We start from the raw sequence: 14,531 nt of genomic DNA on the forward strand, positions 1-14,531 counted from the left end.
TTGTGTGCACATTCGATCTAGGTAGTAGAGCCGTAGCGTGTATAGCCGAATCTCCACGTTTGGCATACCTAGACCGTCTTCAGAAGGATGTAGGTAGCAGACATCGCGACAGACCTTAGGGGCCCTTCCAAGCCATAAGAAGTTGAAAAGAGCCCTCTGCAAATATAGCAGTGTATCTGACGGGATTGGAAGCACTGATAGACGATAAATAGCGATTGGATAGATGTGAGTATTACACACCTCCGCTCGCCCCTTTAATGAAAGGTTTCTACTGATCCACCGTGAAGCTGCAGACCGTACCGCTTTCAGAACCTCCGACCAATTTTTCTCCAGCTGGAGGTCAGGACCAAACCAGACGCCGAGTATCTTGCAAGGCCCATCACTCCAACTAAAAGGCCCCTGAAGGGGCATACCCCTCCAGGCACCAATGCGCAAACCTGAAGACTTGTCGCAGTTAATTTTGGCCCCTGTTACCGTTTCATACAATCTGATTTCTACACCGACGACACTAATCTCAGCACTGCTCGTTACAAGCACAGTTACGTCGTCGGCATAGGCGGAGTACTTCGCCTGGGCATCCACACCTGGCAAAGTGATTCCGCGTAGGACCGGATTCACCCTTAGCCTGCGCAAAAATGGCTCGATCGCAAGCACATATAGCATGGGTGATAACGGGCACCCTTGACGAATGGAACGTGACAAACTGAAGGGTCTCGACCTCTTCCCATTTACTTCTACCATCACCGCGGGGTTAGCATAGAGAAGATGAACCCAAGAGCAAAATTGCGGGCCAAAACCGGCCGCCGATAAAACAGCCCCCAAGTACCGATGGTCAACCCTATCGAAGGCTTTGGACTGATCTAAATTGATCAGCGCGGCCTCAGTGTCGACTTTTTCTATCATCAGGCGTATCGAGTGCAAGTTATCCTGGATTGTCCTGCCCTTCACGGCACACGTTTGCTCGGGGCTAATAAGACGAGCCAGGACAAGCTGCAGACGATTTGCGAGAATCTTGGCCAAAATCTTTAACTCAGCGTTAAGCATCGTTAAGGGCCTGAAATTACCTAACCCATCCCCACCATCTTTGCTTTTACGAACAAGCTTTATCACACCCATGGTAAAGTACTTGGGGATTGAGCCGTTCCTAAACCATGAGTTAAACAAAACCGTCAGCAAGGGGACAAAGATGTGCGACAACCTCAAATACACTTCGTAGGGGAGACCATCGATCCCCGGTGACTTATTAAGGCCGACCCGCTTTAAGGCTTCAATGACTTCATCCTCCGTTATGCCACCTTCGCACCTAGCCGCTTCGGTCGTCGAAAGACGAGAAAAGTCAGCCAAATAGGTGTCGAACTGTTCTAATGACAGACCGGGTTCCATGGAAAAAAGCTCCTGGAAATGGGATCTAAACGCCTCCAGCACACCCTGGTTTGTGGTCACGGTACGCCCGTCCGGCAATGTGACACGAGCGATGTGCCTATTAGCCGCTTTCCTAAGCTCCTCTGCACGCAGTTCAGCGGCCATGTTTGTTGCTTCCTGGGGCATTCTTTTTAACCTAGCCCTAATCGCTAAGGCTTGGTGCTCCTTTTCAGCAAGGGAGGCAAGCCGAGCCCTAATTATATTAATGCTAGCACTATCCCCCTCCTCCACCGCCCGATCTAGTCTAGACTCTAGTGTCACTTTAGCTGCCCTAGAATCTAGATTGAGTCTTTTGCTAAAGTCAGCAGCAAAGGACCTAATGGCTTCCTTAACTTTTACCCACCACTTATTCCCAATAATTGCCCCCATCAATTCCCGCTGTAGGGTTAGTAATAGCCCGTCACGGAAGCCCTTCACATCGAACAACGACGTGTTGAGCTTCCAGTAACCGGCTAATTTAGGCTTAGGTCTATCTAAGTTTACCCGTACACGAACAAGTCTGTGATCCGAGTAAACTATATTGTGGAAACTTGGACAATCCAATACTCCTACGTCGACTCGCCTAACTAAGAACCGGTCGATATAGCTCGAGAGCTGTATCGAATCGGAGCCGCCTCTACCTGTCCAAGTCCACACTAAGTCACGGGGCTTTTCATTTCGGAATTTGTCGATAAGATCAAACTTATCCACAAATTCATGAAATACAACAGCATCCCGATCTCTGTTAGTTCCCCTAGATGTTAACCCAAATCGATCTAACTCGGGATCCAGGACGGCGTTCCAGTCTCCCGCTAAGATAACCGTTCTGGAAACATCTATGAACTGCTCGATCCGCCGAAAAAAACCAGCCAGCTCAGAATGGCTATTGGGCGCATAAACCCCAATAAGACGTAATGCCCTACCCTTTATGGTAACATCCAAAACACATAGTCTTCCCTCCGGATCCAAGTAACACGGGTCACACGACGCATCTAGAGACCTTTTAACTAGCCAGGAAACCCCTCTCGAGCGAGAATTATAGTGCGCTGAGTAAGCCTCAAAGGTCTTAGACAGTGCACCCAAATGGTCACCAGGAATAAGGTGGGTTTCCTGCACACAACAGATATCCACTCCGAGGTGCTGCAGGTCCAAACTCAAGCGCCATTTGCGCGAGTCGGCCCTTAGCCCTCGGACATTTAAACTAGCAAGCTTGAGATCCATGGTGGTGCCTTAGGGTTGGGAACCAGAAACGAACATCGCGGTCGTGAGCGTGCCGACAGCTCTCGTGAGGGAATAGGTACCCATCGCAGTATCGATGAGTCCGTCACGAGAGATACCGCCGACATGCAGGGGATAGGTTAGTTTTACTATCCTATACAAGGAGGGGTGCATTTTAACCGGGACCCTCCCAACACAACATTTTTTTAGGCTTTTTATATCAGAGTCTTTAAAGATAGCTAGGGGAGGGGAAAGATTAAATGACTTGTTTGCCTCCTCCAGCATTTGCCATAAATCTTTGGCTTCTTCTTTTTTCCGGACTACCGTTAAAATACGTTTTGCTTTAGGGAAGTTGGAGGGGATGTCTATTAGTTTTCCCCCTACCTCCCTGAAATCAATTAATTTAGTGAGGTCTGCACCCTTGAAATTCTTATTATTATTAATGGCAGCCGTGTTCAATATGCATATATCTTTTCCAGGGAGGTAGAGGGTTTTTTTCTTTTGTTCAAGTGAAGGGGTGATGTCCATGGCAGTGTGTGCGTTAGTAGGGTTAGTAGGGGTTTTTACAGGAGATGCAGGAGGAGTATTGTGAGGGGACTTAGAGATGGCTGGAACAGGAGTGGAGGATTTATGTTTCTTAAGGGGGCTTAGTGGTATTAGTTTCGGCATTTTGGGGAGGATAGGAGTTGTGACTGGAGGAGGCATTTTGCAAGGGGAAGGAGTTTTGGATGTTGTGGGAGACTGCGTGATGGGGTTGGTGATTATTCTTTGTTTAGGTGAAGGTGACTTGCATGGGGATTGAGGTGTTTGTTTTTTTGCGTCCAGTTTTTTTTTAAGGTTTACAATCTCGATATATTTCTCCCTTCCGGGGTCGTGCTCAAGCATTGCTGTTTCTCTCATTTCGTCAAGGGATATCCGTCCAGGGGTCTTTTTCCCAGGGGCGATCTGCCAGGGTTCTCCTCTGAGAGTCTCATCTGTAATGTTGGTTGCTTTGGTGGTAGGCTGGCCGGGAACACTTTGTGGTGTGTTGGTTCCCAAGTGCTGGCCTATTAGTTTCTTGGAGTTAGGCGTCGGTCTTTTAATGGTGCACTCGGACGTAAGGTGTCCGATTTCGCCGCAACTCCAACAGGTGGGTCTCCTGCCGGCCACTATGATGGGGAGTTTTTCTTCTCCTACCTCAAGGAAGAAAGGGATGTTCAGGAAATCTTCTCTGTTCAGCAGAATATCGAACGCCCACACGCCGTGGAACTCGTCTACCTCAACGTGGACCATTTCTCCAAATTTTAGAAAAAAGGCGCCGAGGTGTTCGCCGTCTATGTAATGTGGAACATGGAAGACAGAAACTGTGGTGCGTCTTTTCCCCAAGTATTCAGTTCTCAGTATAAATTGTTGGGTGATGATTTCCTTTTGGGAAATAGTGAGGCACTCTTGTGGGGAATTGAAGAGTGCGCTCCATGTATTGTATCCCTTGCACTTAATTACGCGTAAGGGCCTTAGTCCTGCATTGGCCAGAAGGTTTATGATGATGTCGACGGATGCTCTTATAACCTTCTTTGTCTTCCTATCCACTACGAATAATGTTAGGCATCTTTTCTTAATTTCGTCTAATTTCGGGATGTTTACGATGAGTCCTGTATTGGTTACTTGATCCAGGCATTGTTTTGCCTTCTCAACAAACTGGTTTACGTCAATGTCTATCTTTGGAGGTTTGGTCCACGGGTTCGGTGTATCAGCTGCGATGTTCTCCGTCTCCATGGTGACAACAACGGGCGTCTGGCTCGCGGAAGCGGCCATAGCCGAACCGTTTAAAAAACGGTTAAAAAAAAAGTCGTTAACAGAACTGGCGCTAGTCAGAGACACAATTCTTTTATAACAGAAGAATAGTGCCTCCCCCTACTCCTCCAAGTCTATAAGAGACTCGTTCTCTCAACCACTCAGATTAGAATTCCGCCCTCGAGGCCGGCGCCACCAAGTAAGCAATCTCCTTTTTTTATTTTTATTTTCTCACATATGTAGGCACCGCCAAAAATGGCCGCAAAATCAAGTTGTTGTTGTTTTTTAAAAACTAAATTACATTTATTAAAATCCATTATTTCTGAGTAACTTTTTTTTTCCAGAAAGATAAAACCCTGAATTTTATCATATAGAAAACAGAATAATGTCAAACTTTTTCTACTATTTTTAATTCAATTTTAAATGTTAAATTTTCCCAAAAAGTTAACAATTGTTATTTTTTGTCTTGCACAAAAAACGTACTTAAATATTTAAAAAAAAAGGGGTTTTGAAATAATTTATTTATTCATTTATTGTCTAACTAAGATTTAGGATGATTTTCTAAGAGAATATGCAAAAATATTATAATATAAGTACCTGAATTTCAAATAATTCCACTTATTCATATATGTAACCAGATATTTCGCGTCGCCGAAGAGTTCAGATCGACTCTGTTTACGTTTTCTTTCGATGAGACGAAAACTATGGAAGACTAAACAGGCCAAAAAAACTTATTTTTCAGTGACGAAAATTTCAATGTATTATTAAGCTGAGGCTGGCCAGTACCAGATGGGTGACCATTTGTATGAGTTTGGTTTTTAATGTGTATGTGTGTGGGGGCCAGGCTCCCCAAAATGGGGGGAGGGGGCAATTTAAAGCAGAATAAAAAAAAATTATTTCAGCGCGTTTGGTCCACCGTAGTCGAAAGGCGGCAAACGTTTTCAAACGAGATCGAAAAAAATGATGCTATTTTTAACACAAAGGGCACAATATTTATCGAATTTTCTTTTTTTGTATCGATTATTCAAAGCATGCTCTGTTTAATAATGGTCATGCATTATTCGGCTCGCTAAAAAAAAATTGTTAATTTATTTATCAAAAATTTTAAAATGGCTTTTTTCGTATAAATATAAAAAAAAATTTTTTTTTGTTTTGCTTAACTTAAATTAATTATTTTACTTAACATATTCACCGAATTTCACACTTCAAAACTCAAAAGCGGGATAATTAAACACAATCGAAGTTCTGATATTCAGACGTCAAAATAAGGTATGCAAACAATTTTTTTTTTTTTTTTTTTTTTAATCTATAATTCTGTCCCTTACAACAACACAATATGTTTTGTTCAGTTTCAGATGATTATTTTAAGCATATTTGTTCCCACTTCAAAACAAGGGGGGGTTTGTAAGCAAAAAAATATATATATATAAATATCGTTTATGAAAAATAAGTACACTGTTATAAAGTTCATTCTTCTCCTAATAATCGCTGAAAATTTCGTATTGATCGGATAATTACCTGATTTTTGGTAGATTTTTAAAAAGACGGTCCGTCAAAAAGTACTGACCTGCCCCCCCCCCCAGTTTTGGCGGTGCCTATATATATGTATTGTGGTGTTTTTTTTTTTTTGTTTTTTTTTTCAATTTTCGTCTTGTTTTCATCTCTTTTTTATCCAGCGATACTCCCCCCTCCCTATTTGTTTTATTTTCGTAATTTGAAAAGATATTTCATCGGATTATTAGCTAATGGTTATTAATCTATCAGATTTTGTTTTCAATAATGACTTAAACATGAAAAACAACGGTCAATGTCTAGAATCTTTCCAACTCCAAAAATTCTTTTCAATGACAACTTTTATAGGTTTAATAAAAACGAAAGTGGCCATAAAGTGGGTATTCATTTTATCTTTAATTAATAAATAAATGCGATTCCACACTTATTGAAAAAGTAAATTTTTCATATCATGAAAACTATTTCTTTGAAGTATATACTTCTTTATCGTTTAACAAAAATAATTAAATAAAAATAATATTTTTATAAATTTTAAATATTTCCAGTACTGACTTAAACATAAAAAAGGTAAATGTCTAGAATATGTCCAACTCCCAAAATACCTTTATCATAAAAATAGTTTTATGGATATTAAGCTAAGTAATTCTTTATGTTATCAGTGGTGGCCACCATTCATAACATAAGGAATTGCATTGCTTAATATTCGGAAAGCTCATTATTGTTTTGTTAACTCAAGTTTTTCTTTCCAAGAATAAGTTTCTTTTTTCTTTTATTAAATGTCTTGTCAAAATGGTTAGCCGAAATCATCTTCCAAAGTTCCACATATAGAATGAACCCTGAGAAAGTAATATATTTTTTAATAGAATATAAATATTACACAACCTAAACAATTATTTCCCATTTATGTTGACTTCTCCAGATTGTTCTGTGACTCAATCACTATCCAACTCATTGGACTTTCATTTCTTTTGTTTTTCTCATAATCTTTTCTCTCATAAATTATCCCTAATGCTTCGCATACTCTGACAAAATTGTTAGCTGAAATCATCTTCCACAGTGTCACATATAGGACAAACCATAGAACAAACCCCGAGAAAAGAATATTTTTAAAAATAGATTATAGATCTTACCCAACCTAAACAATTCCCTCTCACTGGTTCCTCTTCCCCACTTCCAAACTCCGAGCCAAGTCCAGCCCTTTCCAAATGGATCCTATTATTGTGGTTGACAACACAATTGATGCAAATGGGAGATAACTCGTGTTCAAAATATTTGCAATTTTCGATGTCATGCTATGTGTCATGACTCTCCGTTCCATCAATAGCCTTTCCCATTGATGTTGACTTCTCCATATTGAGATATCAGTTTGTTCTGTGGCTCAATCACTATCCGACTCATTGAACTTTCCTCCATCGATGTTGTCCACAGATGTTCCACGTCTTTCCCATTCATATTGATCCATTAATGGCTTTTCCCGTTGATGATGACTCCTCTATATTGAGATATCAGTTTGTTCTGTGGCACTATCACTTTGCAATTTTCAATGTCATGCTATGTGTCTTTCCCATTTATGTTGACTTCTCCAGATTGTTCTGTGGCACATTCACTATCCCATTCATTGGACTTTCCTCAATCAACGTTTCCAACAGATGTTCCACATGCACCTTCTGGTGGTTCTTATAAAAAACAGATCTCCAATCTTAAAATCTAATGACTTTATTTTCTTATTCTTGTTCTCTATCAGTTTTTCCTAACGTTTTGAATGTTATCCTTTTTACCAAAGTAAAAGATCGATGCATCTCTTTTAGAACAATCTCGTGTTGGTCATCACCATAGTATACTCTACAAGGCATTAATATATAAAATGACGTCATCACATAATGTATGTTAAGGTCATCCAATGCTTTCTTCATCACTTTGTTAACATTTTCCGGTCCATTGTATTTTAACAGCTGGGGTGGTGCCTTGAATCTGAGGAGATTTTCATCCAACAGCAGATGCACCACTGTTTCTGCCTTAGTATTAGGAACGGCAAAAGCCCCCAGCCAACCACTATACATATCGATGAAAGTAACTATGTACTGGTTACCTAAAAGTGTATTTGGGTATGGCCCAAAAATATCCAATGACAGTTTTGTGAAAGGAAAAGGAGGCAGATTGCACTTTTGTATTTGAGGTTGTTACTTCCTTAGATCTCTGGTTTGGCACATTTGATACATCCCCTACATATTAATTCACCTCCTTAAATAAACACGACCAGAAATATTTTCGCTTAATGGCATGAAATGTCTTTTCCACGGTCATTATTGTCAAGGTACTGCACTAACACTTTTTTTAAGATGCGACGGTATATATTAGCTTATCAATCGTTTGTTGACAGGTTAGGACAAGTAATACACTATCTCGTCAATCACTATGAATTTTTTCTGTTTGGCATCCGCATCTTTAAATCTATAAATATTATTATATGTCTCTTGTTCCCTAATTTAATAAAAACCAACAACATGGGGCGGTTGTGCGATACTGATAATCCCTTCTTATATGATGAGAACTCTTTTGGCTCAAACGATTCAAGTTGATCGCACCTACCGAGTAATTGCTAGCATCTATTTCTACCAGGAATCGTCATTGTCTCGACTAGAGGTCCACACAAACAGTGTCCTTTCCTTTCAAGTACCATCTCGTCTGCATATCAAGAAGTTTTTGAGATAAGAAGTAAATTTGTTTTTTGTACAGTGTGTAGTGCTTCTCAGGATCAGGATAAGCCAGTATAACCATATCTGTGAGCTTCGGTTTTAGGCTATCAAAAGAGAAATGATATGTCATCAGATTAGAACCTTGCATATTTCCTTGTCAGGTGAACTAATTGCTCAGCAATCTCTGACGTCATACCAATGAAAGCTCTGACTTGTTTCAAGTAGTTAGAGAGGAAATGCTATCAATTTGACTTTGTCCAGGTCTGATTATATATCCCGTTCACTAATTTGAACCCCAAAAACTCCTAAAACCTTACACTGCATAGCTTTAAACCTGACTTGTTGTATTCATGTAAACTGGCTAGTAGTATCCTATCTATGTGATCTAAGTGACTTTCCATAGAATCTTAGAATATTAAAATGTCATTCAAATATGGTAATGTAAAATCATTCTGTCTCTGTACAACTTGACATTCATTGCCAAAAGATCCCATGCGAGTAAAAACGGTATCATGTTAAAGTGAAATAAACCCCAATGGAAGATGAATGAAGTTTCCGCTTTATCGTTCTTACTTACGGCAATAAAATTATGTCATTCAATTCGGATTTCATAGATTTTTTCTATTCTTGGTGATTTTCTTTATTATGTACCTCATTATTACTTTCTGTGTAACAGTAATCCATTGTGTAGTCTTGTATCTTTTCAATTCTTAACAAGTCTTTCCTTATCGGGTATTCATTGTGTAGTCTTGTATCTTTTCAATTTTTAACAAGTCTTTCCTTATCGGGTATTCATTGTGTAGTCTTCTATCTTTTCAATTCTTAAGAAGTCTTTCCTTATCGGGTATTCATTGTGTAGTCTTGTATCTTTTCAATTTTTAACAAGTCTTTCCTTATCGGGTATTCATTGTGTAGTCTTGTATCTTTTCAATTCTTAAGAAGTCTTTCCTTATCGGGTATTCATTGTGTAGTCTTGTATCTTTTCAATTTTTAACAAGTCTTTCCTTATCGGGTATTCATTGTGTAGTCTTGTATCTGTTCAATTTTTAACAAGTCTTTCCTTATCGGGTATTCATTGTGTAGTCTTGTATCTTTTCAATTTTTAACAAGTCTTTCCTTATCGTGTATCCATTGTGTAGTCTTGTATCTTTTCAATTTTTAACAAGTCTTTCCTTATCGTGTATCCATTGTGTAGTCTTGTATCTTTTCAATTTTTAACAAGTCTTTCCTTATCGGGTATTCATTGTGTAGTCTTGTATCTTTTCAATTTTTAACAAGTCTTTCCTTATCGTGTATCCATTGTGTAGTCTTGTATCTTTTCAATTTTTAACAAGTCTTTCCTTATCGGGTATTCATTGTGTAGTCTTGTATCTTTTCAATTTTTAACAAGTCTTTCCTTATCGGGTATCAACATATCTAGTTAATCTTTACATCAGTAGTTTTACTGCAATTGTCATCATTATTAAGATTTTCATTGTCATCGATTAACATACTTTATTAATATTTTCGTTGTGATCGATGAAAATACTAGGTAATATTTCCTTACGTTTTTCACCCACTGGTTCGTCATTTTTTAAATTGAATGTATCATTTAATTTTACACATCTTACTTTTTATGGCATTTGGCTCAGAAAGTAGATTAAATAAGCTTGACTGCTTTTATTGTAACCTATGAAAATACTTTTTTGCATTTAATATTTAGTTTACTGGTATTTTCTATGAATGTGAAGCAATTTGACTCAAATATATGCATTCGGTTCAATTCAGGTTTTACACTGCAAATCGCTTCATATGGAGTTTTGCCCAATCTTTTATTGAACAATCTATTTCTGATATAGGCTGCTGCCATTAAAGCATATATCCATACATTATGAGCTAATTTTGATTCAATAAGTAGACATCTTGAAAAGGGTACACCTTGCTCTTTCAGTGGTGCCATTTTGAAATGAGGAATACGGCATTGATTTCTTGTGTTTAATACAATGGTTAATTAATAGAAGTTCAAACTTTTTAATATCAGCTGTATTCCAGTGTCCCAGAATTTTATGCCAGGCTTCCAAGTCATGTCAGGCAGTTTTTGAGGGAACCCTACTTTTTAAATAATATAGCCTGCAATTTTCTCTAATGTCAAGTAAAGTTTGATTTGGGTTTGTCTTTTTGCAAATACTTAAAAATAAAACCACATTAATTTTGTTAACAACCTAGTATTAAATAAAACTATACTCATTTTTTTATTTCATTAATAATAGATGTTTTTAAGATTTTTAATAAAAATAAACATAATAAATTCTATTTTACAACATGAAATGTATTTTTCGAATATATTTTATATTTCCAGAATTTGCAACAATGAAGAGAAATTCATTATTGAATAAAAAACACATTTCATTAATGGATAAGGACATTTCTGCATTGGTGATTTAAAAAGATTTAAAATAATTATAAATTTCTTCATTAAAATTGCCTGAAGTTGTAATTCATTAGCGTGCCTATCATCATACACTTCATTTCATATACTTTTTCTGGAATTAAATGGAAGCAAATATGAGAACCAAACCACATTCTTGTGAAGTATGTGGTTCTTCTTTTGCACGGAAGTCAACTTTGTTTAATCATATGAAAACACATACAGGAGATAAGCCACATTCTTGTGAAGTATGTGGTTCTTCTTTTTCACGAAAGTCAACTTTGTTTAATCATATGAAAACACATACAGGAGATAAACCACATTCTTGTGAAGTATGTGATTCTTCTTTTCCACGGAAAGCAAATTTGTTGTGTCATATTAAAACGCACACAGGAGATAAACCACATTCTTGTGAAGTATGTGGTTCGTCTTTTGTACAGAAATCAACCTTGGTGAGTCATATGAAAACACATACAAAAGAGAAACCATATTCTTGTGAAGTATGTGGTTCTTCTTTTATACGGAAAGAAAATATGTTGCGTCATATTAAAACACACACAGGAGACAAACCACATTCTTGTGAAGTATGTGGTTCGTCTTTTGCACAGAAGTCAACCTTGATGAGTCATATGAAAACACATACAGGAGACAAACCACATTCTTGTGAAGTATGTAGTTGTTCTTTTGCATGTAAGTCAACTTTGTTGAATCATATGAAAACACATATACGTGACAAACCACATTTATGTGAAGAATGTGGTTCGGCTTTTGCGGTAAAATCAACTTTGTTAAATCATATGAAAACACATACGGGAGAAAAACTACATTCTTGTGAAATATGTGGTTCTTCTTTTTCACGGAAGTCAAATTTGTTAAGTCATATGAAAACACATACGGGAGAGAAACCACATTCTTGTGAAATCTGTGGTTCTTCTTTTTCACGGAAATCAACTTTGTTTAATCATCTGAATACACATACAGGAGAGAAACCGCATTCATGTGAAGTATGTAGTTCTTCTTTTGCATGGAAGTCAAATTTGTTGCATCATATGAAAACACATACGGGAGAGAAACCACATTCTTGTGAAGTGTGTGGTTTTTCTTTTGCATGGAAGTCAACTTTGTTAAATCATATGAAAATACATACGGGGCGTCCCTTATGATACTGGCCTTAACCATTGTTAAAACCATTCCAGTGTGAGGGAAAAATAAGAAAATACCAAGAACGTATATGCGACATGAAAAAAATAGGAATTTTAATAAAATATCCATCATTCCAGTTATTATAAGAGCAACCAGGCTTATGAAAAAGAATTTCAAAAGTTATCTGGCGATTAATCAAGTGCAAGAGAAATACAAACAATTGCACTTCAAGGAACGGTTAGAATCTTTAAAATATCTCTCGGTTGGAGTAACTAAATAAATGGCAGAATGTTTGGCATCTGGTAGAATGCCCCATCCCAGCAAAAACAAAGTTATAAGAAAAGTTACTGAGAAACACGCCCTATTATTTTTGAGTATGTGGTTCTTTTACACGGAAGTATTTTATTTCATCATATGAAAACACATACAGGAGAGAAACCACATTCTTGTTAAATATGTGGTTCCTCTTTTGTATTGAAGTCAAACTTGTTGCATCATATGAAAACACATATTCTTGCAAAGTGTGTGGTTCTTCTTTTGCATGGAATTAAATTCTGCTGAGTCATAAAAAACACATATCTGATAATCTTCCAAAATCAATACATCAAAATGGGATACAAAATTGTATTCAGCATCACAAAACAAGAACCAGCAGAACAACGTCTATCAGGAAACTGGCCAACCATTTTGCACAAGACTTTCTTACAAATATGACAATCAGAAAACAAATCTGCTACAGAAATCACAAAAAGACTAGTTAAAATACTCCTCAACCTGCATTTCAGAATATTGGAAAAATGGTCCAAATACTAGTGTGACAAGCATGTTTCGATTTTCCCTAAAAAGTAAAATAAGAAAAACTGAAAAGCCATATTTTTGTATGTGGCTCTTCTTTAAAAAAAACAAGGTCTTTGTTCTCAAGTAAGTCTTTAAAACGAAAAACATACAACATTTATGCCAAACAGTTTTTTTTTACTTTTTAAATTTACGACATCTCCATAAAACGTCTATTTTATATCAAGTATTCATGTTTAAATATCTATTTAAGCGTTTTGCCTTTTGTCATTGTTGTTTTCATAAAAATGTTTATTGTACGATTTTTTTTAAATACGAGAGTGTTTAATAAGTAATGTCCCGAACCAACTTCCGTTTGTCTGATTTAGTAGAAATGCTGCATATGCAATGATTTTTTTTATCTCTATGAGTCATGAAGCAAATTACAACTCTGAATAAATTGTTGTTCCTGATTTATAAGTGTTTGAAATTAGTTAAATGTGAAATGGAACTGTGGGGTATATGTGAAAGGGGGAAATGTACCGTTTAAGTCTACGTTATGGTTAGAAACAAAAACAAACAAAAAAGTAATATACGACGTACCGGGCGTATCTGAATCACTCTTTGGGAAAGAAGAAGGAAAGGATGGCTAGCTTCCGATTCAGCAACGGTAGTGTCATGGATATCGGCAGTGACTGGCGATAAGAGAGTTGGGGCCAGAGGTGCTGCAGAAATGCTGATCAAGTGCAGGCTTGGAGCACTCACAGATTTTATAGAATTCCAGACAAGAGAGGTTTACCTAGAAACCACCAACGAGGAGGCCAAGGAGGTAGTGCACAAGACTTTCTTACAAATATGACAATCAGAAGACAAATCTGCTACAGAAATCACACGAAGACTAGTTAAAATACTTCTCAACCTGCATTTCAGAATATTGGAAAAATGGTCCAAATACTAGTGTGACAAGTATGTTTCGATTTTCCCTAAAAAGTAAAATAAGATAAACTGAAATATTTTTGTAATGTATGTGACTCTTCTTTTAAAAAAACAAGGTCTTTATTCGCAAGTAAATCTTTAAAACGAAAAACATACAACTTTTATGCCAAACAGTTTTTTTTACTTTTTAAATTTACGACATCTCCATAAAACATCTATTTTATATCAAGTATTCATGTTTAAATATCTATTTAAGCGTTTTGCCTTTTGTCATTGTTGTTTTCATAAAAATGTTTATTGTACGATTTTTTTTTAAATACGAGAGTGTTTAATAAGTAATGTCCCGAACCAACTTCCGTTTGTCTGATTTAGTAGAAATGTTGCATATGCAATGATTTTTTTATCTTTATGAGCCATGATGCAAATTACAACTCTGAATAAATTGTTGTTCCTGATTTATAAGTGTTTGAAATTAGTTAAGTGTGAAATGGAACTGTGGGGTATATGTGAAAGGGGGAAAATGTACCGTTTAAGGCTAGGTTATGGTTAGAAACAAAAACAAACAAAAAAGTAATATACGACGTACCGGGCGTATCTGCATCGCTCTTTGGGAAAGAAGAAGGAAAGGATGGCTAGCTTCCGATTCAGCAACGGTAGTGTCATGGATATCG

Source organism: Euprymna scolopes, chromosome 46 (assembly GCF_053919585.1).
Source record: "Euprymna scolopes isolate OS-2025 chromosome 46, ASM5391958v1, whole genome shotgun sequence".
NCBI classification, from domain to species: Eukaryota; Metazoa; Mollusca; class Cephalopoda; order Sepiida; family Sepiolidae; genus Euprymna; species Euprymna scolopes.